The sequence below is a fragment of the Stegodyphus dumicola genome, chromosome 10 (genome assembly GCF_044657685.1).
Source record: "Stegodyphus dumicola isolate Sdum_Otavi_A_Nest chromosome 10, ASM4465768v1".
NCBI lineage: Eukaryota > Metazoa > Arthropoda > Arachnida > Araneae > Eresidae > Stegodyphus > Stegodyphus dumicola.
In genome coordinates this window covers 55831950-55859499 of record NC_140777.1, presented here as the reverse complement: position 1 = coordinate 55859499, position 27550 = coordinate 55831950, and the positions used below count along the sequence as shown (strand labels likewise).

Sequence of the window (27550 nt, the reverse complement as noted above, 5' to 3'; positions counted from 1 at the left end):
TCTAATACTTCAACAGGAATATTTTGGGCCAAAAGCTTTTGACAGAAGTTTTCCCAATAATATTAAATTTGTAAATACTTTTAAACTAATATGTCTTAGTTTAGTAATAAAATATATTGTTGCGTGCGTATGGGTTCGTTATGAAATGAATGCACAAGTCCGATGAAAAATGAACAAAAAATTTTTATTATCACAACAAAAATGCATAAATTTCCTCAAATTATCATGCAGTATTACAATATCTCACAGTAGTTATCTTCTAACTACTGAAATGTCCAATAGAACGTGATTCAAAACAGCTAAAGAAAGCTAATCCGCGAATTCGCTACAATCAACAAGAGCAGTTTTCTAAACAACAACAAACTAAGTAACTACTACGAACTGAAGGGTTTTCCCCCCTATTATAAGATTTTAAAATCGCGCGCGACAATTTTCTAGTACTTTCTCGAAATCAAAAAGAGATATTTATTAAATGTTAAATGCACGCGCTCTTGTATTTTCAATTTTCAGGCTTTCTTTTAATATTCGTAACGCGCTGCACTGAGCGGGAAATAAAACCATTTAATTTACAATTCAACTAACGTTAATTATTTAAATGCGAAATTCGTAACACTGCCCCCTTCCCAATGACTGCACGTCCCGGGCAGTACAATCCCTGGACAGGAAGCCAAACTAACAACTGTGGCATAAATGAAATAATAAGCATTACATTACAATAATAAACAACATGAACAATAAATGCAATAGCTTTAAACAGATCAAATGCTAAATACAAATCAAATACAAAATACAAATCAAATCAAATACACATTTAGAAACAAAAAGGACCATGGTCATACACTGTTTACAATTATTTACACTACGTACTATGGCCATGGTAATCAGATAGCTAGGTAACCTGTCGGAATGGTTTAGAGTTCGAAAGTTAGAGTTCGAAGACTTACGGATCCGAACTACGAGGTCATTCAGCTTGTTCAGGACTGTATATGGACCATCTGAAGGTGACTGCAATTTAGGACTAAGTTCTTTTCGTTGAATCGGATTCCACAACCACACCTTGTCTCCTTTGTTGAATCTATGTCCAGTAGCTCTCGTGTTGTATCTGGTCTTCACTTTCTCCGTCGCCAGGTTGACTCGCTTTCGTGCGGAACGGTGCATCACTTCAAAACGGGCCTGGACATCTTGGATGTATTCCTCAGGCGATGAAAGCGCATCCGTATGGCGATCAAACAGGCGGTCACAAGGCAGACGAAGGTCACTACCGAAGAGCATCTGGGATGGAGAATAGCTGGTAGTCTTGTGTTTCTTTTCGACCCTAGTATGATTTCGGCAGCTTCCCGAACTGGGTCTTTCGGACAAGGCGTCGACATTTCCTAGCGAGGATCCCAGTTGAGGATGGATAGTCATGTCATCAAATGCTGAAAACAGTTTGTTGTTTTTCAAGTCTAAGGAAAAATTGTATTTCCTTAAAAAGTCCAATCCGAGTATGCACGGATCTGTAATATCCACCACATAAGCCGAGTGATGGTAGGCGGCACTTCCAAACGTGATGTTTACGTTTAACTTCCCAGCTATGTCGATCGTATCACCAGACGCAGTCTGAAGGGTAACACGGGATGGCGTCCAAATAAGTTTATCTTTAAACTGTTCAGCTAAATCTTTCCTAATGATAGTAACATTAGCTCTCGTGTCAATGATCAAATTGCAAGGAACTCCACCGATATTCCCATTGATGGACAGTCCGTTACTGTTGCCACTCACTCTAGAAATCTTGAGTGCTTTAAAACAAGGTTTTTCATTATCTGACAACCTCAGTTTCTTGATATGGTCATTAATTTGTTTCCTGCGTCGTTGCTGAGAAATGGTCTCAATTTCCGTACCCTGGGGTGTTCTGCATTTCTTTCGTACGAGGCCTTCAGTTCCACAGTTCAATCACTTTGGTTTCTTGTCAATCCTTTTCTGTCCCATGGCATTTAATTGTCTATTTAAACCGCCTCTCTTGTTTTCCGTGCTCTGGGGTGTTCTGCAGTTCCTTCGTATGTGGTCTTCAACACCGCAGTTCCAGCACTTTAGGGTTGGTTTCTTCTCACCAGTATTCCGTCTTAAGGCATTCACTGGTCTTGTCAAATCATCCGTTTTATTATCCGTGCCCTGGGGTGTTCTGCATTGCCGTCGTATATGCCCTACAATACCACATTTCCAACACCTTAGAGTCACTTTGTTCTCACTCCTACTCCGTATCAAAGCATTGACTTCTCTAGCTAAATCATCTAAACGAGCCATCAGTTGATCCACTGGCTCGTGAACTCGCATAGCTCTGACTGGGTAGCGGTCTCTATGAGTTACTTGCTGCGCTGACTCGAATTTCATGGCGTACACTAGAGCGCTTTTTAAATCTTTAACATCCGCCATTCGCAGTGCTTTCTGTATTTCAGGGTCTCGGATGCCATCGATGAAATATTGCAGCGACAGGATTTCCCTCGTTTCTCTCGGGCACTCCGTAAAGGCGAGGTGGGACAGCCTTTCAACATCCGTGGCTAGTTTCTGGAGTGATTCGGTGGGCTTCTGTTGACGGGATTTTAATTGAAGCCTGCTGTAGTCTTTTAAACACTTCTCGCCAAAGCGCAGCTCCAATGCGTCGGATAGAGCTTAGAAGTAAAGTCTTTGGTTTTCTGGAAGCGTCTGCAGGATATCCGCTGCGTCTGCTCTCAGAGACGCGGCGAGATGACTGGCTTTATTTTGGGAATCCCATCCATTCGCATCCGCAACGATAGAAAATTGTGTCCTATACACTTGCCAGGAGGTCTTCCCATCATATGTAGATAGTTTCAGAGAGGGTCGAGTAGGCATCGATAAAAATTTAAAACTATCCGAATTGCTCCCTGCCGTCGCTACGATCTCTTTAAAGTATCAACTTCTGTAGCAACTGCTGAAAGCCTATTATCAATTTGTTGTTAGACGGCTGAAACTCTCTCTTCTATATGTTCTTTTACAGAAGAAATTCTTTCTCCTACTTGTTCTTTTACCGAAGAAACTCTTCTATTTGTCTAACTTTAGTTTCAACAGTCTCAATTCTGCCTTCCATAGCCTCAAATTTGTTTTCTATTATACAAGTAATCTCTTTTTTTATTTCCTCTTGCCCTATTTTCACTTCCTCTTTAACAGCATCCATCTTTGCCTTAAAAAATTCCTGAACAACATCCATCTTTTGTTTAACGGTTTCCTGTCCCAATTTCATTTCTTCCTTAACAGATTCCTGGCCCAGTTTCATTTCTTCTTTAACGGATCTATTCTCTTCTTTCACAGAGTCTTTCATCTCTTCTTTAAATGCAGCAAAGACTTCCATGGATTGTTTTAACTGTTTTTCCATCGCTCTTGTGATTGGCATTCAATATCCCACTTCTCACACCAACAATTGTTGCGAGTGTACGGGTTCGTTAGGAAATGAATGCACAAGTCCGATGAAAAATGAACAAAAATTTATTATTATCACAACAAAAATGCTAAAATGTCCTCAAATTATCATGCAGTATTACAATATCTCACAGTAGTTATCTTCTAACTACTCAAATGTCCAATAGAACGTAATTCAAAACAGCTAAAGAAAGTAACAATATCTTAGAAAGCATTAATTTATTTTGTTTAATTATGTTTTATACACTATAAATATTAATTTCGAGGCCTAGGAAGATAAAGGTACTACTAAATCATATGTAATATGTAATCCTAATTATCCTATCTAAGGAAAGGTGAAGTAATGTCATTAACCTTATTGCACGTGAAACAAAAGCCGGAGGAATTTAAAGGAGTACAAAAATTAATAAATTCTCAGAGCAGCAGTGAAACGTGCACTTGACACATTGCAGAAAGCAGACAAAAAATTAGACAAAAGAAAACCATAGTATTAAACTCTTATCGTTTCAAACAGAACTTTTCAAAGGTTGAGTGTTTGAAACTTTAAACTTGATCGATTAATCAGTTACGAATATATGAGTCATTCATGTGGACCATTTGAGACTTAAAACCCTTTTGTACAAATTCCCAAAATAAATCATAATTAGTATTATAATGAGTCACAAATGAGTTCATATTTTCTCCTACATGCATTTGTACTCTAAGAAAACGAAATACAATTGAACGAATAATAATCAAAAAACTAATCAAAAAGAATAATAAAAAGTACTAAAATTAAGTAAAACGTAAATGAAAATGAACAAAAATAATACAACAATACTGAAAGTGAAAAAACTTGTAAAAATCAAGAAAATTAAGAAATTGCACTGAACTGATTGAAAAAAAAAAAAAAAAAAAAAAAAAAAAAAAAAAAAGATGTTCTTCTTACAGTAAATAACTGGGCTGTCTCGATTATTTAAAGAAAACGTCTTTTTGTAAAATTTACAAGAAACTGCTCAAAACCAAAATTTGAAACCTTATTGAGTAATGCACGAAAACTAAAACAAAACACACACATACACGCACAAACACGTACACATATATATCCAGGTATGTGCGTTTACGCAATTTAACATACTTGAATAGCTCACTTAACGCGAATGTGGTGAGCAAATTTAATTAAATAAATTTTTATATATCAATAGATTGGTTAACGTATGTTAAGCATATATGCAAGGTAAAGTAGACATTTTGCTAGATTTTTCACACTCACAGTAATTGAGAGAAAATTGAGAAAAACATGCATAGCATACATATAACAGAAACATATATAGCATACATATATCAGCACATGCGTGCAGCGGAAGCTAACAAGTGCTGCTATTAAGACTAAATGACTAACTGCAAGAGAGCTTCAGCTAGCTTTCGATCACATTGCTAAAAGAATTTTTTGAGGTTTGCTAAACAAATTTCGATTCCTATTGTGGCAGGATAAAACGAACGGTCATTTATATTAAAGTGTAAATCAAGATAAAATCGTCTAACACCATTAGTTAACACTTGAGTAAAAATTCAAATTATAAGATATGGAATAAAATTTTAAGGAACTAATTTTTATAATTTCGGTGATTTTATACTTATAATATAGTTCAGATTAATTTTACAGTATTTGATACGTAAATTCAAACCATACCATTTAATTTATTGTCTTTCATTAAATGCTTGATTTGCCTACCGCCTATTAATTAAGAATAAGTAAATATTTTTAAGCGATCTTACCTGCAACTTCCTAAGACTCATATAATGTTTGTTTTAATTGTGCCATCCCAAAGGGAGAATAAAATGAGATTCGTATAAAGGGATCAGAATGTTTTGTGTAACACTCTAATATACAACTTTTGAATGGCATTTTTAAAATAGTACAGTTTTATACAGAACGAATCAACATCTGATTCTTTAACGAATCGATTATGCAAATTCATGAAACTTACTATGGTATGATTTTCATGAGAATTATAATGTGAGAAAAGTAAGTAATGCAGCTTTAAAATTTTATATACATTTTGAGACTGTGTGATAAGATTAAACAAAATTAAATAACAAATAAATAATATTAAATAAACGAACGATAAATAAACGAAAATAGATTCATTGTTTTATTGTTTTGTTTCAGAACATATTTAAAACTTTGAGCAACAATGAGTCGAAAAGTTAACAAACTAAATCAACTCTTGAAATGAATTAAAAAAGTCAGTGTTTCTTGTAAAAATATCGTTAAACATTAACAAACATTCATCAGCTGAGTACTTCCATGCCGAATTTTTTCTCTTTGCCTTTTTCAATATGGAATAGTTTATTATGTGTCATCAACCAGATTCTTGCTTCATATACATTTAATATAAATTGCAGTCTAAGGAGTACCCATAAACAGAAGCAAGAACATTTCTTTCATTTTAAATTCAGTATATCTGCATGTGCAATTTAAATTTAAATAAAACTGCACATTATCCTGAGGCATTTATATTCTATGGAATAACATCAACAACTGACGTCACTCCAGAAGATTGATCCATACGAGCACATAAAACAAATCTTATTCTATGAAATCTAATTTACACATTAATACACCGACAAATATAACATTTGATATGTCAAAAGTTATGCGCCAGATGCTATTTGGGAGGATAAATAGTGAGAATGTATTCCCAGAGGGCATTATAATGTACAACAATAATGCTTTAATAAATAATCCATTATATGCCAGCACGAGTAAATAATTCAGTCGGAAAATATTTGACGTCTGTTATCCGGACAGATCTTCTCGTTCAAGATGCTGAGGAATCCGAAAAAGGCATTTATGACGAGCAGAAATTTTGTTCAGCTATCTGCTCCATCTCTTCTGTCAAAGGTTTGATGAATCCCCAAACTCCAGGCAAATAGTTTTATTTGATTTAGATCATTTATTTATAATGTAGTCGAGCCTGTCATTAAAATTTCATCTGTAAGAACACAAATAGAATAAAATTCATTTAAAAGACTTATTTTAATGAAATATTTCAGAGAGAAAATCCGCATATTTATTGGAGTTAAATATGCAGCATTTAAAATTCTTTTTTCAAAACAAGGCTTTTCGCACGATGTTTAATATTTCCCATGTCTTTTAATCAAATATGTTTAAAACACATAAAATTTTCAGTATACAATTTCTTATAATTCAGGTATTATGAAATGATAATGATTATGGTATTATGATTCAGGCTAATAATATGATAACAAATTAATTAGTAATGATTTTCAGTGACATATTTCATTTTACCTCTCAAAAATGAGTTACAGTCTTTGGCATTGGAGGGCTTTTGAAACAAGTTTAGAAACATAAATAATCTACGCTGTTTATAAACTTTCCTTTCACTCATTTTGTACTCTGTTACCTACAACATTCCATTGAGCTCGATAATAAAATAGAGAGTTTAGCAAAATACGTTGTTGAAAATTGCGTATTTGAAGACAGCGATAAGGGAAATTAATTACACGTTGCAAATATTATCAAAATAGATTATATCAATGAAACGTGCTTAATATTTAACTTATTGTTAATATAAAGTGTTTAGTATATACTTGTTAGTAATAAAACAGTGTAGTTTAGTGTAGGTTTTGAATAAAACTCTACCAATTTTGAGGGCGATCAGATGCAGGCTTCTTTTCTTCAGGAGCAAGAAATCAATTTGCAAAAATTTATGCAGTGCATAAAAATTTTATATCAGAAGTAAAAAGAAACATAGGGCTATTTACTGAGGAAAATGTTTATAAAACATGAAAAAAATAATTTATTAAATGTATATGAAAGAATTTGAAAAAATATTAATTAGAATTAGTCAAGATAAATTTTAGTGAATGTGAGAAGTTTCAAGAAAATCTTATTCATCAAATGAAGAGGCATTAAAGGTAATTTTTGTAGAACCAAAGACAAAATTGTGATTAAATGTCCATCTTTATGAATACCTATATCCTTTTAACGTTTTACATTTACAACACCTTTTTTAAAAAACAAGCTTACAGAAAGCAGAGCTATTTGAAAACAATATAATGTATTTATAATTTTATTATTAACTTTTATAATCTAAGTATGATTATAACTGATGCCGAAATTTATGCGTATTAGTTGTAGAATTAAAACAAATAAGAATAATAAGAAATAAAATAAATGTAAGAATAAGGAAAGTGAATAATAATAATAATAAGTGAATAATAAGAAGGAAAGTGAATTATTTTGTAACAGTTGTCTGAACGTTCTTAAATTATGCGTAATAGTTTTGCTGCCGTAATAAACAGCTTTTTCATTTCTTTTTGACAAAGCCATTCATTAAGCACTTTAGGTTGGAATTAATCTGTTTTATGCTGATATGATTTTCGGTTTATGTTTCAAGTTTTATTGTTTTATAAAACTTTCTAACATGAAGCCATATATCCTGAGCAATGTTTAGAATACAAACGCGGAAATAATTCTTATTAGGATATTTAACCATATGTTTGCTCCCATGCAAAATTCTTACGTGCTTTATATCAATAAATGCTTTATTCCCAAATTTAGCCAATTTGAAAACAGGAAAACATTTGCTTTTATTTCCACCCTCTTTCAATTTTACTTATTTCACCTCGAAGCTCTATAAATTCACCATAAACATCCCAACTTTCTCCAAAATTCTCCATACAATTTTATTGCAGAAAACTGGAATAATATTTTTGAACCTTAGATGATAGTCTGCCTGGAACATTCTCAAGACGATTTGTTACTCCCTTCCCTAGAGAAATAACCTGTCACTGGAAAATGGTTTGAAAGTTTTCAAAATCGGCTAGGATTTTTACTTGCCAGATATTTAGGAATTTATATTGGGGTCCTTGCTGCTTATCCGGACACTTAGATTCCAGAATGCAAGATAAAATGTATCAATGTGTAAAGATAACATTGTTGTCTGTGATAAAAATGTTTCATATATTTTAAGCGATAGATTAGAGGAGAAACGTGAACACGTCAACTTGGCTTTGAATTCCTTTTAAAAAGGGATGAGCTATATTTATAGAAGCCACAATGGTGCATGGTATTCGAAATCTGAGCCATACGTTTCAGAATTTTTCTATTATTCCATATGGCGTTCTTTTCCCTTTATAATAATCATGAATTCTGTGTATCTTGTAGGTCTGAATGGAAAATAGTTCTTTCTTTTTAAAATGCCATACTGAAGTCCATGCCAATATTTCAAGCGTATTCTAACATTAAGAAAATATGTTGAGACTATTTGGCAATCATTCCTTATAATGTAAGTTCAAAGGAAACAGTGTTAAAACGCTTTTAAATGGTTTTAGGTTCAAAGGCAAACTATTTTATTGGTTCTACATCCAGTTATTACTTATTTTATTTAATTCCATAGTTTAATTATCGTTCTTATAGGACACATTTTTAAGTGTCATGATGTTTAAGTGTCATTTTTAAGTGTCTGCAGATGAAACTGTGTTATGCAGCTCGTTTTTGTTTAAAAATGCAAGGTGGTTTCATATTATATGCTGTCTTATATTTGGGCCTCAGATAATTGCAATTCATTTATGCAAAATATGGCATGTTCTGATGATTCTGGTAAAACACTTACGAAATGGATACTTCTAAATTCGATTAAAAGCTTCAAAGGTGTTAAAAGACTTTCACGAAACTTGGCTATTTTAGTATTAAATCTGACACGATGTAAACAATCAGGTCCCTTATCGCTGTCGCTTAAATAATTCGCAACTCAGAAAGTTCAGAATTATTAGAACTTAACGACTTTCATATCTTGAGTAATTAAGGGATCACGTCTTGCGGGTTTAATGTCCCATTAGTGACCTAGTGGCTAATACCGTTGAATGCTGTGAGATCGACACAAGTTCGGTTCTAGGCGTTAGGGGTTGGTTACATGTCTACTGTTCTTAATTTTTCAAGTATGTAATATGAATATGACCTTGTTTCCCTTAGACAAATTCTGATAAAGGCATCTCTGCCTTTAGATAGACAGCCCTCGTATGCTTAAGCGTATCCAAATAACCTAACCTAACCTAACAATTAATGGATATAAAAGTCAAGAAAACTTTAAATAATTTAAGCATGCAGATCACATGGTAAGGCCCTATCGAAAGTTTTGGCTTAGATTCCCATATCATAAATTTAATATGAGCATAGCATTTAGTCTTACGTGCTATTTAGAACAATATTTGAGCTGTTTGCATGATCTCCATTAAAACTATGAGAGACATAATTGAAAAACCGTTTGAAAGTCCTGCCCAGTCTTAAATAGGGAGACAGGCAACGTCATCAATGGTCGTAATATTAGAGCCACATATGCTTTAAGTTATTACAATACCATCAATACAATAAGACACTATGCAGACACTATCCATACAAAAAGACACTGTCCATACGAGAAGGCAGTGTGCAGAGGCCATCCATAAAAGAAGACACATTGAAGACACTATTCATACAAAAAAGACACGATGCAGACACCATCCATAAGATCGTATGCAGGGTTTCAATCTATATACGACATGTTGCTAGTTGCACCAGCCAAAGACGTGATTCTGCTTCCTGTTGTTCACTTTTGTTTATTCGATCACTGCAGTGCCTTATATTCTTAGAATTAAAATCAAGTATATTAAAATGAACTTAATCTCAGATTTCAAATAAATTTTTAGCCAGTTTGTTAAACCTTCTTCAATTAAAAAAATCCTCACATTTCTTAATAACGATCTGTAACTTTTCTGGTTATAGGAAGCCATTCAGTGAACTCCGTTCACATGTTAGTTTTCATGATATTTTTCCACCTCTTCATCGCTTTGGATAGTGTGTGTTTGGACACTGAAAAAACACAGGGTGACAAAAGGAGAAAGATACTACCGGAGTAGGTAGCCAAAAGAAATTTTAGTGTGCCAAATAATAAAGTTTTGTAATCCCAACATTTTAGAAGACGATGTGAAAAAAAGTTAATCCCATTTTTATTTCGTCTAAGACATGAAATCAAGATCATATATGCTGAGATCATACATTTCGTCTTTCTCTTTAATAAACTACAAAATCATACTGTATATGTAACCTGGCGGGTAATAAAATATGTGTAAATTTAATAACAACACACAAAGGTAAATGCAAAAATCAAGCACCGGATATCAAAAGGTTGAATACTTTTTTCCTACAAAAGTTCTTAATTGTTTGGAGGTTTCAAATTCCTATCTAACTTATTAGGTATACGTAAGAGTTTTTCATTTCTTTCCGCTTTGTTCAATTCAATCACATTTATGCAAATGACACAGAGACGAAATTAATTCATTTCTTCGAACTTCTAAGAAAGACTAGTTTCAAGTAAACTTTTATTAAAACATTTCCAATAAATAAACTCATCGCGTTTCTTTATTTTTCACATGATAAAAAGTCATTCAGTGGAATTTGTAATAAATTCTGTTATTCCCTTGTTCGCTAAGATTAAATAATGGACTTGATTTAATTTGAACATCGCCACTGACAGAAATTTTACGACAGCTCAAAATGGTTTTTCTATTTTAAAATAGCAAATTTAATTTCGTGGAAATAAAATTGCTTGCGTGCTTTCTCACTTCATTAATTTTTTTTCTGAAAGTAATTCAGAAAGAATATTCTTCTAGAATATTGAAAAAAAAAAAACTGCTCTCTAACATGGCAAATTTTATAATAAATTTTAAACTTCTTCGGTGACTTCAGTTTAAAAAATATATTCTATAATATTTTGATTATATTAACCAAATTGTTGAAAGCAATAAGCATTATTTTTTCCACATTTTGGTATACAAGGTGGTCTGGTTTTCGGCAAATCGGTAACAGTACCCCAATGATAACGTTAACCGCAATCTTATGAAGTGACGCCTTATTCTTTTATTATAAAACTCTGGCATCGTTTACGAAGAGCGAATCTGGAAAGAATTGTGTCAGATAGAAATTGAAGTAACTACGTTTTTACTGTAGGAAGTAGTGATTTCATAATCGAGTCTATATAAAACTTTACTTCAGGATAAGTTCGGATGAACCGATTTTGACGACAGGACTTACGCATATCATACTAAACGAAATCTCACTAGGTGGGCTATAAAGGCTGAATTGTTAATGGATACTTCTTGTAAACTATCCCAAAACTTTTCTATTATTTCTTATGAAGTTCTTGGTATTTATGTAATTCTGAATGAACATTTCGTCGGATCATATTACCTTGAACAATGTAAATGTTAGAGCTTGAAGGCTATTAACCAGTTATCTTTACTACTTTTGTTTGACTGCCACGTCTATTTTAGTCGAGGTGAACAAGGTAAGAAAATATGTTAATTACGCTTAGTACAGCAGACACAAAGAAATTAAAAACAACGACAACAATCGTCATTAAAGAAAGAATTAAATTTTACGACATCGAAATTACGATTCCGGGCCGTGATGCAGGCCTCACGTCTCCGCCACATGGAAGATTTCATGTTCTGGAAAATACCTGGCGTATCGAGGAATTCCACAGCAGCTGCCATGATGCATTAAACAAGTTCTTGAGCACTGTTATCAAAGGTTTCGTGCACCAGTGTCTTGATGTATCCTCAAAGAAAGTAGTCAGTGCAGGGGACAGGTGACGGAGGACGGGGCGCCTGGTGTCTAACATAGGTAAACAAGCATATGCCCGGCGTCCTCCACTATCTAGAGGCAACAACTCCCTGGAGCCCCATGAGGCCGCCCCGGGAATTTATTAGGATCTTCAAAAAGAAAAAAAGTTAACATGGCCATACAAGGGCTAGACTACATGTAGTACATTGTACGAACGTGAGACAGCTGAAGGTTATGGTTACAGAGGTAGAACAAAATAAGACATAAACATAAAACATAAATGGAAACATATAAAAAGAAACATAAAGAAACACATAAAGCACTAAAAACACAAAAAAGGTACACTAAGATAAACTAAAATACACGTAGCTTAATATGCACCGAACACACATAGATAAACACGATTGCAGACAATTATATAATGCGGACACATAAAAACGAAACACTTGATGATGTTATGAGACGCATAATAGCACGTAATTATTTAAACGTCCTGAGAGGACACTCAATAGGGCACGCATATACTATACGTGAAGCAATGTGATGACAATAGTTCATGAAGCAATAATAATAATAGTATGCACAAGAAAACTCGCAGATATACAAGATGCAATGTAAGGACTAAGGTACATGATACAATGATATACATGATGCAATATAATGGTAATAGTACATGATGGGAGAGGAAGTAGTCAGTGCAAGTGAAATGTAGCGATCTTGCTGGCCAAAGCACAGGACCACCCCTGCCGATCCAGTGTTAAGGATACGTTGTATTCAGGTGGAGGCGCACATCAAGATTGTTAATGTAAGTAAAAGTTTATCATCGTCTGGCTGTATTTTATCTTAGCTAAACGTTAATCAACAAATTGCTGAAACACCCTGTATATTGTACGGGCAAATTTAGATTTTAAATTTATTTAATTTTTTTTTTTGTAATTTTAGGTTTTATCTGTATATGAGGATATTAATAAGACTTCTAAACAAATGTCAAAACTTAAGCAGCCAGATTTTCATTTTATAAATCATTATAGTACTACGTCTAATTTCGGTTATAAATCATTATAGTACCACATAAAATTTTCAGTATACAATTTCTTATGATTCAGGTATTATGAAATGATAATGATTATGGTATTATGATTCAAGCTAATAATATGATAACAAATTAATTAGTAATGATTTTCAGTGACATATTTCATTTTACCTCTCAAAAATGAGTTACAGTCTTTGGTATTGGAGGGCTTTTGAAACAAGTTTAGAAACATAAATAATCTACGCTGTTTATAAACTTTCCTTTCACTCATTTTGTACTCTGTTACCTATGACATTCCATTGAGCTCGATAATAAAATAGAGAGTTTAGCAAAATACGTTGTTGAAAATTGCGTATTTGAAGACAGCGATAAGGGAAATTAATTACACTTTGCAAATATTATCAAAATAGATTATATCAATGAAACGTGCTTAATATTTAACTTATTGTTAATATAAAGTGTTTAGTATATACTTGTTAGTAATAAAACAGTGTAGTTTAGTGTAGGTTTTGAATAAAACTCTACCAATTTTGAGGGCAATCAGATGCAGGCTCCTTTTCTTCAGGAACAAGAAATCAATTTGCAAAAATTTATGCAGTGCATAAAAATTTTATATCAGAAGTAAAAAGAAACATAGGGCTATTTACTGAGGAAAATATTTATAAAACATGAAAAAATAATTTATTAAATTTATATGAAAGAATTTGAAAGAATATTAATTAGAATTAGTCAAGATAAATTTTAGTGAATGTGAGAAGTTTCAAGAAAATCCTATTCATCAAATGAAGAGGCATTAAAGGTAATTTTTGTAGAACCAAAGACAAAATTGTGATTAAATGTCCATCTTTATGAATACCTATATCCTTTTAACGTTTTACATTTACAACACCTTTTTCAGAAACAAGCTTACAGAAAGCAGAGCTATTTGAAAACAATACATGTATTTATAATTTTATTATTAACTTTTATACTCTAAGTATGATTATAACTGATGCCGAAATTTATGCGTATTAGTTGTAGAATTAAAACAAATAAGAATAATAAGAAATAAAATAAATGTAAGAATAAGAAAAGTGAATAATAATAATAATAAGTGAATAATAAGAAGGAAAGTGAATTATTTTGTAACAGTTGTCTGAACTTTCTTAAATTATGCGTAATAGATTTGCTGCCGTAATAAACAGCTTTTTCATTTCTTTTTGACAAAGCCATTCATTAAGCACTTTAGGTTGGAATTAATCTGTTTTATGCTGATATGATTTTCGGTTTATGTTTCAAGTTTTATTGTTTTATAAAACTTTCTAACATGAAGCCATATATCCTGAGCAATGTTTAGAATACAAACGCGGAAATAATTCTTATTAGGATATTTAACCATATGTTTGCTCCCATGCAAAATTCTTACGTGCTTTATATCAATAAATGCTTTATTCCCAAATTTAGCCAATTTGAAAACAGGAAAACATTTGCTTTTATTTCCACCCTCTTTCAATTTTACTTATTTCACCTCGAAGCTCTATAAATTCACCATAAACATCCCAACTTTCTCCAAAATTCTCCATACAATTTTATTGCAGAAAACTGGAATAATATTTTTGAACCTTAGATGATAGTCTGCCTGGAACATTCTCAAGACGATTTGTTACTCCCTTCCCTAGAGAAATAACCTGTCACTGGAAAATGGTTTGAAAGTTTTCAAAATCGGCTAGGATTTTTACTTGCCAGATATTCAGAAATTTATATTGGTGTCCTTGCTGCTTATCCGGACACTTAGATTCCGGAATGCAAGATAAAATGTATCAATGTGTAAAGATAACATTGTTGTCTGTGATAAAAATGTTTCATATATTTTAAGCGATAGATTAGAGGAGAAACGTGAACACGTCAACTTGGCTTTGAATTCCTTTTAAAAAGGGATGAGCTATATTTATAGAAGCCACAATGGTGCATGGTATTCGAAATCTGAGCCATACGTTTCAGAATTTTTCTATTATTCCATATGGCGTTCTTTTCCCTTTATAATAATCATGAATTCTGTGTATCTTGTAGGTCTGAATGGAAAATAGTTCTTTCTTTTTAAAATGCCATACTGAAGTCCATGCCAATATTTCAAGCGTATTCTAACATTAAGAAAATATGTTGAGACTATTTGGCAATCATTCCTTATAATGTAAGTTCAAAGGAAACCGTGTTAAAACGCTTTTAAATGGTTTTAGGTTCAAAGGCAAACTATTTTATTGGTTCTACATCCAGTTATTACTTATTTTATTTAATTCCATAGTTTAATTATCGTTCTTATAGGACACATTTTTAAGTGTCATGATGTTTAAGTGTCATTTTTAAGTGTCATTTTTAAGTGTCTGCAGATGAAACTGTGTTATGCAGCTCGTTTTTGTTTAAAAATGCAAGGTGGTTTCATATTATATGCTGTCTTATATTTGGGTCTCAGATAATTGCAATTCATTTATGCAAAAAAATGGCATGTTCTGATGATTCTGGTAAAACACTTACGAAATGGATACTTCTAAATTCGATTAAAAGCTTCAAAGGTGTTAAAAGACTTTCACGAAACTTGGCTATTTTAGTATTAAATCTGACACGATGTAAACAATCAGGTCCCTTATCGCTGTCGCTTAAATAATTCGCAACTCAGAAAGTTCAGAATTATTAGAACTTAACGACTTTCATATCTTGAGTAATTAAGGGATCACGTCTTGCGGGTTTAATGTCCCATTAGTGACCTAGTGGCTAATACCGTTGAATGCTGTGAGATCGACACAAGTTCGATTCTAGGCGTTAGGGGTTGGTTACATGTCTACTGTTCTTAATTTTTCAAGTATGTAACATGAATATGACCTTGTTTCCCTTAGACAAATTCTGATAAAGGCATCTCTGCCTATAGATAGACAGCCCTCGTATGCTTAAGCGTATCCAAATAACCTAACCTAACCTAACAATTAATGGATATAAAAGTTAAGAAAACTTTAAATAATTTAAGCATGCAGATCACATGGTAAGGCCCTATCGAAAGTGTTGGCTTAGATTCCCATAAAATAAATTTAATATGAGCATAGCATTTAGTCTTACGTGCTATTTAGAACAATATTTGAGCTGTTTGCATGATCTCCATTAAAACTATGAGAGACATAATTGAAAAACCGTTTGAAAGTCCTGCCCAGTCTTAAATAGGGAGACAGGCAACGTCATCAATGGTCGTAATATTAGAGCCACATATGCTTTAAGTTATTACAATACCATCAATACAATAAGACACTATGCAGACACTATCCATACAAAAAGACACTGTCCATACGAGAAGGCAGTGTGCAGAGGCCATCCATAAAAGAAGACACATTGAAGACACTATTCATACAAAAAAGACACGATGCAGACACCATCCATAAGATCGTATGCAGGGTTTCAATCTATATACGACATGTTGCTAGTTGCACCAGCCAAAGACGTGATTCTGCTTCCTGTTGTTCACTTTTGTTTATTCGATCACTGCAGTGCCTTATATTCTTAGAATTAAAATCAAGTATATTAAAATGAACTTAATCTCAGATTTCAAATAAATTTTTAGCCAGTTTGTTAAACCTTCTTCAATTAAAAAAATCATCACATTTCTTAATAACGATCTGTAACTTTTCTGGTTATAGGAAGCCATTCAGTGAACTCCGTTCACATGTTAGTTTTCATGATATTTTTCCACCTCTTCATCGCTTTGGATAGTGTGTGTTTGGACACTGAAAAAACACAGGGTGACAAAAGGAGAAAGATACTACCGGAGTAGGTAGCCGAAAGAAATTTTAGTGTGCCAAATAATAAAGTTTTGTAATCCCAACATTTTAGAAGACGATGTGAAAAAAAGTTAATCCCATTTTTATTTCGTCTAAGACATGAAATCAAGATCATATATGCTGAGATCATACATTTCGTCTTTCTCTTTAATAAACTACAAAATCATACTGTATATGTAACCTGGCGGGTAATAAAATATGTGTACATTTAATAACAACACACAAAGGTAAATGCAAAAATCAAGCACCGGATTTCAAAAGGTTGAATACATTTTTCCTACAAAAGTTCTTAATTGTTTGGAGGTTTCAAATTCCTATCTAACTTATTAGGTATACGTAAGAGTTTTTCATTTCTTTCCGCTTTGTTCAATTCAATCACATTTATGCAAATGACACAGAGACGAAATTAATTCATTTCTTCGAACTTCTAAGAAAGACTAGTTTCAAGTAAACTTTTATTAAAACATTTCCAATAAATAAACTCATCGCGTTTCTTTATTTTTCACATGATAAAAAGTCATTCAGCGGAATTTGTAATAAATTCTGTTATTCCCTTGTTCGCTAAGATTAAATAATGGACTTGATTTAATTTGAACATCGCCACTGACAGAAATTTTACGACAGCTCAAAATGGTTTTTCTATTTTAAAATAGCAAATTTAATTTCGTGGAAATAAAATTGCTTGCGTGCTTTCTCACTTCATTAATTTTTTTCTGAAAGTGATTCAGAAAGAATATTCTTCTAGAATATTGAAAAAAAAAAAAAAACTGCTCTCTAACATGGCAAATTTTATAATAAATTTTAAACTTCTTCGGTGACTTCAGTTTAAAAAATATATTCTATAATATTTTGATTATATTAACCAAATTGTTGAAAGCAATAAGCATTATTTTTTCCACATTTTGGTATACAAGGTGGTCTGGTTTTCGGCAAATCGGTAACAGTACCCCAATGATAACGTTAACCGCAATCTTATGAAGTGACGCCTTATTCTTTTATTATAAAACTCTGGCATCGTTTACGAAGAGCGAATCTGGAAAGAATTGTGTCAGATAGAAATTGAAGTAACTACGTTTTTACTGTAGGAAGTAGTGATTTCATAATCGAGTCTATATAAAACTTTACTTCAGGATAAGTTCGGATGAACCGATTTTGACGACAGGACTTACGCATATCATACTAAACGAAATCTCACTAGGTGGGCTATAAAGGCTGAATTGTTAATGGATACTTCTTGTAAACTATCCCAAAACTTTTCTATTATTTCTTATGAAGTTCTTGGTATTTATGTAATTCTGAATGAACATTTCGTCGGATCATATTACCTTGAACAATGTAAATGTTAGAGCTTTAAGGCTATTAACCAGTTATCTTTACTACTTTTGTTTGACTGCCACGTCTATTTTAGTCGAGGTGAACAAGGTAAGAAAATAGGTTAATTACGCTTAGTACAGCAGACACAAAGAAATTAAAAACAACGACAACAATCGTCATTAAAGAAAGAATTAAATTTTACGACTTCGAAATTACGATTCCGGGCCGTGATGCAGGCCTCACGTCTCCGCCACATGGAAGATTTCATGTTCTGGAAAATACCTGGCGTATCGAGGAATTCCACAGCAGCTGCCATGATGCATTAAACAAGTTCTTGAGCACTGTTATCAAAGGTTTCGTGCACCAGTGTCTTGATGTATCCTCAAAGAAAGTAGTCAGTGCAGGGGACAGGTGACGGAGGACGGGGCGCCTGGTGTCTAACATAGGTAAACAAGCATATGCCCGGCGTCCTCCACTATCTAGAGGCAACAACTCCCTGGAGCCCCATGAGGCCGCCCCGGGAATTTATTAGGATCTTCAAAAAGAAAAAAAGTTAACATGGCCATACAAGGGCTAGACTACATGTAGTACATTGTACGAACGTGAGACAGCTGAAGGTTATGGTTACAGAGGTAGAACAAAATAAGACATAAACATAAAACATAAATGGAAACATATAAAAAGAAACATAAAAAAACACATTAAGCACTAAAAACACAAAAAAAGGTACACTAAGATAAACTAAAATACACGTAGCTAAATATGCACCGAACACACATAGATAAACACGATTGCAGACAATTATATAATGCGGACACATAAAAACGAAACACTTGATGATGTTACGAGACGCATAATAGCACGTAATTATTTAAACGTCCTGAGAGGACACTCAATAGGGCACGCATATACTATACGTGAAGCAATGTGATGACAATAGTTCATGAAGCAATAATAATAATAGTATGCACAAGAAAACTCGCAGATATACAAGATGCAATGTAAGGACTAAGGTACATGATACAATGATATACATGATGCAATATAATGGTAATAGTACATGATGGGAGAGGAAGTAGTCAGTGCAAGTGAAATGTAGCGATCTTGCTGGCCAAAGCACAGGACCACCCCTGCCGATCCAGTGTTAAGGATACGTTGTATTCAGGTGGAGGCGCACATCAAGATTGTTAATGTAAGTAAAAGTTTATTATCGTCTGGCTGTATTTTATCTTAGCTAAACGTTAATCAACAAATTGCTGAAACACCCTGTATATTGTACGGGCAAATTTAGATTTTAAATTAATTTAATTTTTTTTTTTTTTTTTTTTTTTTTTTTTTTTTTTGTAATTTTAGGTTTTTTCTGTATATGAGGTTATTAATAAGACTTCTAAACAAATGTCAAAATTTAAGCAGCCAGATTTTCATTTTATAAATCATTATAGTACTACGTATAATTTCGAGACATTTCAGTTCTATCTTTTTAGTTCTATCTTTAACATTTTATAGGAAGTTTAAAAGGAAACACACTAGTATACGCTGAATTATGTCACTATTATACATGGGTCAAATTGAAACCTGAGGCTGCCATTTTCAGTGATTGGGGTGTTACATTTCTGGTATAACTCCTCTACATTTACCTCCAATCTAAATTGTGGCAACCGAACAATAGCACTCTGTCTACTCATCCATGATATTTCTGCTTGGGCGGAATCAATACAAGCTACATTCCGCGCAATCAGTGAATCCCAAATACAGAAATGGTATTGTTGCTGTTTTGTTTCTTCTGGATGATAATTTAGTTAGGAATTGTATGCATGGTTCTGAACTGAATGAATTTATTATTATGAAAATGATCCTGGGTTGAATAACTTTATGTCGACAATTCACAAAAGTAAGTTTAAATATTACTGAGAGAAATTCATATCGATAAAGTTTTCTCAAATTTACTATGTAGGCACTTGTTTAACAGGTGGGTGGAAAATAAAAAACTACAGTTTAAACTTTCGCGATATTCGTATTGGTTATGTACTGAAAGCTGTGCTCATATTAAACTTATCAAATAATAAAATAATAATTAAAATTTCATTCGACAATGGTATGATTTTGCTCCATTTTTGCGTACAAAGGCATTTTTAATTTAAACTTTAAAGTTTGAAATTTGGGTTCAATAGTTTAATTATATACATATATATTGTTTTGCATTTCAAGCACGCGCCTTTGCGTATAGAACTTTTAATAATTTTAAATTTTAAAAAAGAAAATTACTCTTTTATGAAGGATTTAGTGGTTACGGATTTCCTTGGATTTAGGAAAAGCTCACTGCGGCCCTTTAGTTAAAAAGAAGTGATACCTTCGTTGAAGATTTCCTAAAAGACAATGACTCCTATTCACATTATACGTGGGACCCATGTAACCAGTGTATTCGCCGAGAAACCAGTCCAATCGAACTAGCTATTCTTATCTATTGTACCGCTTGAAGGCGCTTTTCTTCAAGTAGTAGCTGTAAATATCAAAATATAAAACACTGGCATAAATTTGCAAGTTACAAACCAAACTTCACTTAAAAGATAAAAATATTAGCACTACCAAACTTAAATTTTAAAGTTAACCATTAGAGCTTAAAAAGAAATTAATTTACAACAATTACTTTAAATTGAACAAATAAAATCAAAATTAAGATGCAGTAAATTTTTGATAATCACAATTAAGAAACAATATTACATAACCATATCCAGTCTATATCTTCCTGCACTACGAAGAGTGCTACATGAACATCATCCTATATTCATGTGAAGCCTGTTGTTTCGCATAGCTATTTTTTCTTCAGATCGAACGTGCCCGATGATGTGCAGCGTCTTGCGTTCTTTATGTAGTGGCATGCTGTTCTGACTTTTCCACTCGAGGTTGACGATGATGATGAGTCGTGTGTATATCGTCTACATGAAACTCCTTCTGTCTCTTCATGATTTTACACCTATCTGATGAGCTTCGTACACACTTCTGCTTAAGATTCTTGAGCATGCAGATTTTCTTGGTTTTCTTCTTGTCTGCTGAACCTCTTACTCGTTCCTGCTTCAGTTTTTTGAAAACGCAATGCCTTAGCTTTTTGCCTTCGTAATTCCTTCTTGCATTTGCAAAACTATATACTAAAATATTAATTCAACTAAAGTACATTAAATACCTACAAAAGGTACTCAAAAGAAACTATATAATAAAAAAATTAAATATTTGTATATGAAATTATTAAAATACACTGAAAAAAACTGAAAATAGAACGAACTATTAAATTAATGTACTGTACACAAAGTGGCTGGCTGATGCCAAAGAAATGTTTTTGCCCCAAATCGGTTACTCAGAAGGGCTATTAATTTCGTTTTGGCATTTTGTGTTGCTTCACTATAAATGTCGGTTCACGTTTCAAAATTTTACCACCAAATATTATCGCCCTGTGTCATATTTAAAGAAATTAGGCATTAAGAGAATTTGCATAAATGTTATGTTTCTCGCATTGTGATAAAACAACGGTACCTAGAGCCATGAAATTTTGAATAACGTAATCTTCCGCCGAATATGGGCATCTAGAAGCCCTAATTTGGAATTTTTTTTTTTTTTTTTTTTATCGATTTTATATTCTTTATTACACTTCAGCGAATTTCTGATTAACAAACTCAACGATTTCAAAGTAAGCGATGGCAAAACTGCACCGCAAAACACATCTCCAGCGCGAGAGACTGTGCATCGGAAATTTTATAGATAGACTCATTTTTAAATTATATTGCGATATTGCTGTTGAATTGAATTTTATGGTTTAAGAGCAAAGAACGTGATATTTAATAAATACAGGTAACACACAATACTTTGAAACGTCTCTTTGGGCGTAATTTAAAATCTGAAAGCCTTCAGATTTTTTCATCTTTCAAATTTCATCCGTTTATTATTGATGAACAAACTAAGGCTATTTAAAAGCTATAGATGCAGTTTTTAAGAAAATATTTTTATCATTTTATTGCCCTGTAATTTATTGTTTAATTAACGAAGCTGCCTTAATTTTGCATTTCATCGGATTTTTTGCTTTTAAGCACCATGAAAATATGATATATGAAAAATCATTAATTATCACGAAAAACATTTGCGAACAAAACACAAAAGCACAACAACATAAAAGTTTATTTTAAAAAAGAAAAGTATCCTCATCCACAACCCTTTTAGTTCGGGCGCCACTGTAGAGACATTCGGTATTTTTTGAAAATCGGAGAGATGAAAAATTAGCAATGCCTTCGCCGCGAATCGAACCACGGACCTCTGGAATACCGGCCCAGAGTGCAGAACCACTACATCACACGAAGGCTCGCTAGGAAGGCGGAATAAGTAACAATAAAATTATTATTATTATTAATTTCATATCACTAACTAAATCTGTTTATTTATTTCCTTTTAATTCACAATATCTAAGGATATGAAAATTGTTAGCAAACCTCTTTAGCTACTGAACTAGTAGTCGGCGGTAATTGACGAATGATGCTACGTGTTCATTTCTCAGGTCAGCTTGGTCTCTTCGGCACTTACTGGATTTGAGTTGTTTGAAAGTTTAAAGATTTCGTAAGTGGCTTTTAATGTTATGCTGGTATAGACGCGATTTTGCTTTCGGTGAGATCAGTGAGGTGAATTGAACGTTTCATCTATTTAATTTTCAAGTAGGAAAGTAATTTATTATTCTAAAACAAAATTTACATTAATTCTTTTTCTTGGAAGTAGCGATAGCTGACCTACATTTTACTTCCACGAATTGCCAATAAATAGACATTAAAGAGAAAGTTTGGTTTATTTTAAGATAGGGTTGTTATTTATCTCACTGTTATCACTGGTTTAAGATAAAATCGCTAGATTTAATCATTTTATTCTGGGTAGAAATTTAGACTAAAATGTCTGAATAGCTTAGATATTTTATAAAATATTTATACTCTAACTTTAAAAGCCGGTCCCCCCAGCGAGTGAATAATAAAATCTCTGAATTTTGGTATTGCACCCGAGTTCAAATCCCAACGATCAAGATGACTGCATGAGACATATCATTGGTTTTTCAAGTACAACGCGAGGACAAGCCAGTTACACGTAACGTCCTCCGCGAAGACATCTCTCAAGACAGCTGCCGTGAGCTTTTGCTCCGAATAAACCAAACAAACAACTTTAAGGCTGAATAAAAGAGTATTGAATAGAGGGTTAGTCAAAATTAAAAATAAAAATTAAAAACTACTTGCAAATATAAAAATAAAAAATACTACTTGCAAAAATAAAAATTAAAAGCTACTTTCGAAAATAAAAGTACAAAAAACACTACTTACGAAAATAAATATTAATAACTGCTTGCTAAAAAAATTAAAAAAACTAAACTGATTAGTGTTAAATATTTACATTTGAAATTTGCCTCTCTTTGACAAAGCATATTAAGTAATTTTAACTTAGAATTGATTTCTAATATCATAATTATTAACTCAAATTTTCTAGTCTACTAATGTTATAGCACATATAGCAATTTCTATTACTATACACACTTATGTGGAAGCTTTTCTTGCTGTTATCAATATCAAAGTATGTATAGGTACTGTATAAGAAGTTAAATATTCGATTTGCACAGAATGTAAAGTTGTATATGCGGAAACTGTTCGAAAAAATGCAGTAGGTTTTAAATAGGTACATTGCTGTTTGAATTGGAGAACTATTAATGTTTTGTATGTAGAAACATTAGTTCTTTTTTGGAAATTGAAATTATGGATTAGCAACGCCTTCGCTGGGACTCGAACTACGGACCTATGGAATACCGGCCCAGCGTGCAGAATCACTACACCACGACAGAACGCTAAGAAGGCAGGAGAAATACCTTATATACTCCCCTTTTAAAAGCGCCTGGGTTTTTTTAGGGGACCCGGTCGCCGAATCCTGGGTGTGGAGTATCCTCATCCACAACCCTTTTAGTTCGGGCGCCACTGTAGAGACATTCGGTATTTTTTGAAAATCGGAGAGATGAAAAATTAGCAACGCCTTCGCCGCGAATCGAACCACGGACCTCTGGAATACCGGCCCAGAGTGCAGAACCACTACATCACACGAAGGCTCGCTAGGAAGGCGGAATAAGTACCTTATATGTAAAATATATATATTTAGTCGCAAATCAGATATTAGTCTCGAAATGAGGTTTTGCCTTAGTTCACTATAAACGACGTATCACGCTTCACACTGTTTCTTTAAATATTGTTGTCCTGTATTATTTTGAAAGAACTTAAATAAAGAATGATCTACATGTATGTATGTTTCTCGTATTGTGGAAAAACGACGGTTCCTAGAGCCTTCAAGTTTTCAATAACATGTCCTCCAAACGAACATTTGTACCTGGAAGCGCAAATTTTGAATTTTAAGTTAGTTTTGTTATTTTTTCACATTTGTCAAACTTTAATGAATTTTTGATTAACAAATTTAACAATTTGAGAGGAAGCAGTGGCAATACTGTTGGAAATAAAACCTTTTTTATCTTCATCCCGCGACACTGTTGTCGTTAAAAAAAATCTAAGATATTTATCTTTCAATTTTAATTAACAAACTCGGCTCTGTGGAAAAAATGCTTTGCAGTCCCCGAAAATAAAATATTTTTTATCTTCTCCCTGCCAGGGTTTTGTCATTCCATAAAATCTACGATACTTTTAAATATAATCTGGAAGGTTACTGAGTAATAAACTAAGCGATTTAAAAGCAATAAAACAGTTCCTCCGAAAATTGGTTTTCTGCATTTCGATGTGATTGATTTAAATAAAGATGTATGAAACCATGAAATTAAAAATATTCTGTACTTTTATGAAATTACACTAGACAGACTCATTGAAATTACTGTATACTTTTTCCTTTTCATAATAATTATTTTAGGCTTTTTTCCGTGCTAGAGGCTAGTCTTTTACGAAATAATATAGCAAATAAAAATATGCATTGTAGTCTCTATCACTCTATCTGGAATTCTAAAAATTTGTTGTTTTAAAATATCGGTTTTGTTGTTTTAAAATAAATATAATATGTTGTTTTAAATTTGTTGTTTTAAAATAAATATATAATAAATTTTAAAATATTTTGTGATTTCGCTGTTCAATAAATTTACGTTTCGTAAGTGCGAAGAACGTGAAATTTAATAAAACGATCAAACTGAAAGTGAATAAGACAAAAGTTTTGTAAGCCATGTTACTAAAAATTTCTACATTGATCAAATGAATGGAGAAAACATTTGTGGAAAATGTAATGTATGCCGAATTTTTACATTACATTGGGAAATCTGAACATATGCTGCTAGGCGGCTTTTAAAATTTTGAGATTTTGTTGTTTGTAGTGAAAATGCGAAGAAAACGATATTTAATAAAGAGATATTTCAAATTTTAAGGATCTGATAAAGGATGTGTTTAAGGATTTTTTTTACTCTTTCGCTCAGCTCATCTGATCTCGCGATCATTCTTGTTAGTCCCCCTTTTTTGTCTTTTTAGCTTTATTATTAAATATTGGCTTCTTTACATTTACACTACATAAGCGCAACAACAAAATAATAAAATTTTTAAAAGTTGAATAACAACATATGTTTAGAGTTCCCGATGTAATGTTGTCATATTATTTTTATATGTTTTACAGTCTTTTCTCAGTTCGCCGTGTCGATATTTAGTTTCCTTAGTAAGATGATTAACAAGAAAAAGAATGTCTTCTTATTATAATATTTTTATTATTAACTTTGTTTATAAAATATAATGTTTTTCACAATTACGCAACATAAAATTCAATTCAGCAAAAAACACCATATCTTTAGAATTTTCCGACAGAATATCAGATGTTGCCATACATATTTTATATTACTAATTATAATTAAAATATCTTACATTTTTCAGAATTTTCACTTTTTCTTATTAAATAAAATTAATGCTTTTAATAAACCTCTCCTTAATTTTTTTCCCTAATAATATTCTGCATTTCAGAATGCATTATGATATATTGGAAATTAATACCTTTTAAAGATTTGCAAAAGAATGTTCCTTTACGCGTGTTTTTCTGGTTGCTTTAATTAACAATGTTCTAATACGGTGAAAAATATGCTTTACGTAAACAATATGTTACGACATTTGCAAGCACAATTTTTGATATTTTTGCAAATTATTAATAGATTATCTGTTTTTATTCCCCAAAATCATAAATTATTATAACTAGGTTATTGGTTATATTCAGTAGCTGAAGTATTTTAATATTCCTTAAGAACTTCATAATTTTGATGGTTAAAATCTGAAAGTTTAATTAAGATTCAACTAGTTATATATTTTAATTGAAAATCTCTAAAATCTTTTCTGCGGGTTAGTTTTAATTTTAGTCTTCAATTTTCTTTATTCTTGCTATTTAAAAACGGCATTTTTCTTATCGATCGGATATTGCGAATTACGGGTTACCAAAAACCAAATTTCCAGTCTTTTGAAGTACTTTTCAGCGGGATGCGACTGTAGTATTCTTGTAATATTAATTCATAGTTATACCTTGGGTTTCAATAATGTTTGCAGTTTACGTATTTGCTGAATTTTGTTGGCCATTCCATACACCGTTCAAGTAAATTAAATTAATATTTTACTGAATCATATATATATTTTTTTACTTTAACAAAGCGCAAAGAATAAAAAAGTTTAATTTTATACGAACTAGAGAAAATACAAAGCAATTTGGATAATAGAATTCCTAATGATTGGTAACTGGATAATTGTAATTCTAATTTACTTAATTATTTGTTCTCTTGTGATGAAATGAATTTCAAATTGTCATCTGTTAGTGCACAAACCTCTTGCTTTGTTACGCACTTACTAAAGTAATGAAAAACGTTTATGTTATAAAACACTTTTATCCAAGGAAATATTTTAATCTCTGACTCACAAGACCATCAAAAGATTAAACGGGAAAGTTTATTTTCTGTTGGAAGAGAAAGAAGAAAGCATTTATCTTCAGCATTCCTAAATAAAAATGGACCGGCCTTAGCTGCCATTAATGTTCAAAACGAAGGAAAAGTGTTCTGCCTCTTCACTCGGAATTAAATTATGACTCTTCAGATTCTTTGGATTTAAAGAAAAAATCCGCCTTAACAGATTCTGACAGATGATGATGCTCTGGAGTTAAAAGATTTGTTTTTTTTTTCTATTCTTAAAGATCTATGAAAGATGATTCTAAAATGTATTCATCTTGTCATGCCCAAAATATTTAATGGCTTGAACCAAACATTGAAAAGCTGTTTTCTTGGTATCTTAAAGGAGAGTAAGGGGAAGCTATGACTGTAGATATAAATTAGGCTAAAGTTTTGCAATCAACTGCTATGTCTTCTTTGAT

The 27550-nt window shown here is 32.4% G+C and overlaps 1 protein-coding gene across 2 annotated transcripts in view; it reads left to right on the top strand.

Moving 5' to 3' along the window:
- The window catches only part of LOC118192360 (putative G protein-coupled receptor No18), a 577637-nt gene that overhangs the window by 20466 nt on the left and 529621 nt on the right, over window positions 1-27550 (top strand). The window contains exon 1 of one of the 2 annotated variants that reach the window (XM_085824933.1): window positions 19285-19364. The exons of the other annotated variant lie outside the window; for it this stretch is intronic. The gene's annotated coding sequence lies outside the window, so the exon portion shown is untranslated. Of the gene's footprint in view, window positions 1-19284; window positions 19365-27550 lie in introns of those variants that run through there. 2 annotated transcript variants of the gene reach the window in all.